General features: G+C 36.1%; 1 pseudogene; it reads right to left on the reverse strand.

Moving 5' to 3' along the window:
• Positions 1–658: 658 nt before the first annotated feature.
• LOC104998744 lies at positions 659–1596 on the reverse strand (annotated as a pseudogene).
• Positions 1597–1812: the final 216 nt, after the last annotated feature.

A 1812-nucleotide genomic window follows, 5' to 3' on the forward strand; every position in this document is an offset into this window, starting at 1 on the left:
ACCCAATCAAAAAATGGGCCAAAGAACTAAATAGACATTTCTCCAAAGAAGACATACAGATGGCTAAATATTTTAAGATATGGCTGCATATTGATTTAAAAAAATAAAAGAAATAAAAAAAAAAAACTTTCAAAGAAAATTTGGAATTTCCTTCAAGTGCTAGTTTTTGAGGATTTCGCTGGACCAGTTCTATGATCTAAAAATACTCCTTAGATTAACAGCATGATATTCTGAAAGATCTTCATTGATACATAATTTGAATGAAGGAAAAACAAACAAATAAACAAAACCACACTGGCTATGGTTGAAAATTTCTGGAAAATCACTTGGAAATTTTAAACCCCCAAAATCTAACAAATTGTCATAAGTGTAACATTTTTTTGAAATTCTGCCTTTTATAACATGTATCCCTCTGAATACTGCCAATATAATTTTCTGTCCTTTATTAATTTTATAGAGCAATAATAATTTTGTCTGGTCTTACATTTTAATTTCTGTGCAGTATTCATTTTAAATAAACTAAGGCAACACAAGCTAATAATTTGATAAATTCTTATAAATATAATAGGCCAATTACAAAAAATGACTTAATTTAAAATGTTTAATAAATGCTCAGAGAATACAGCTATGTTAAATACCTGTGACCAAAACATTTACCCTATTTGTTGAACAATTTCCTTTGAATTACTTGCCTTAATGCTCTTTTAACATCTTTGTTTTGAAGGCTGTAGATCAAAGGATTTAGCATAAGACTCACAAAGATATAAAAAACAGCTTCAATTTTCCCCTGTTCTACAGAGGTCTCAGAAGGGGTCTCAGATGCATGCACAACAATGTCCTATAAAATACAGTGACAGCCATCAGGTGAGACCCACAGGTGGAGAAGGCCTTGTGCTTCCCTTCTGCAGAATGGATACGCAGAATGGTTGTAAAGATGAAAATGTAGGCAATGAGGATGATGGTGAAAGAACACATGAGGTTGAAACCAGCAACTACAAACATGGCAGTCTCTTTGACATAAGTATCTGAGCAGGCCAGGACTACGAGAGGTGGGTCCGCACAGTAAAAGTGGTTGATTTCATTGGGTCCACAGAAGGAGAAACGGAGCATCAGGATGGTCTGGGCAAGATCATTTTCAAAGCCATAAATATAAGCAGCAGCTACGAGAGAGAGGCAGACACCTCGGGACATCTTGCTGGCATATAACAAGGGTTTGCAGTTGGCCATGTAGCAATCATAAGCCATCACTGCCAAAATATAATAATCTGTGATCACCAGGGCAATTAAAAAGTGAAATTGTATGACACAACCAAGGAAGGAAATATTTTTTCTCTTTGTTAAGAGATTGACCAGCATCTGAGGAGCAACAGTGCTGGCATAACAGAGATCTACAAAGGAGACGTGGCTGAAGAAGAAATACATTGAAGTCTGAAGCTTTGAGTCAGTTCTGATTAACAAAATCATGTCCACATTACCAATGACTGTGATCAGGTAGATGACTAAGAAGACCATAAAATGGACAGGCTGCAAATCAGCTCAATCTGTCAGTCCCAGGAGGATAAACTCAGTCACTTCTGTGTAGTTTTCCTTTAACATTGTGTTTGTTCAGCTTCCAGTGATGTCTAAAGTAAAGGAAATTAAAATGAATTGGTCCTTCGTCATTTTTCCACTACTGACATCATGTCATCTGAGGCCTATTCCTTTCAAACTCGTAAATACATGTGGTATAAAGAAATAACATAGGGGACTTCCCTGGCAATCCAGTGGTTAAAACGTCACCTTCTAATGTGGTGCATGTGTGTTTGGTTCCCA

This window comes from Bison bison, unplaced genomic scaffold, assembly GCF_000754665.1.
Source record: "Bison bison bison isolate TAMUID 2011002044 unplaced genomic scaffold, Bison_UMD1.0 scf7180017461828, whole genome shotgun sequence".
Taxonomy (NCBI): domain Eukaryota; kingdom Metazoa; phylum Chordata; class Mammalia; order Artiodactyla; family Bovidae; genus Bison; species Bison bison.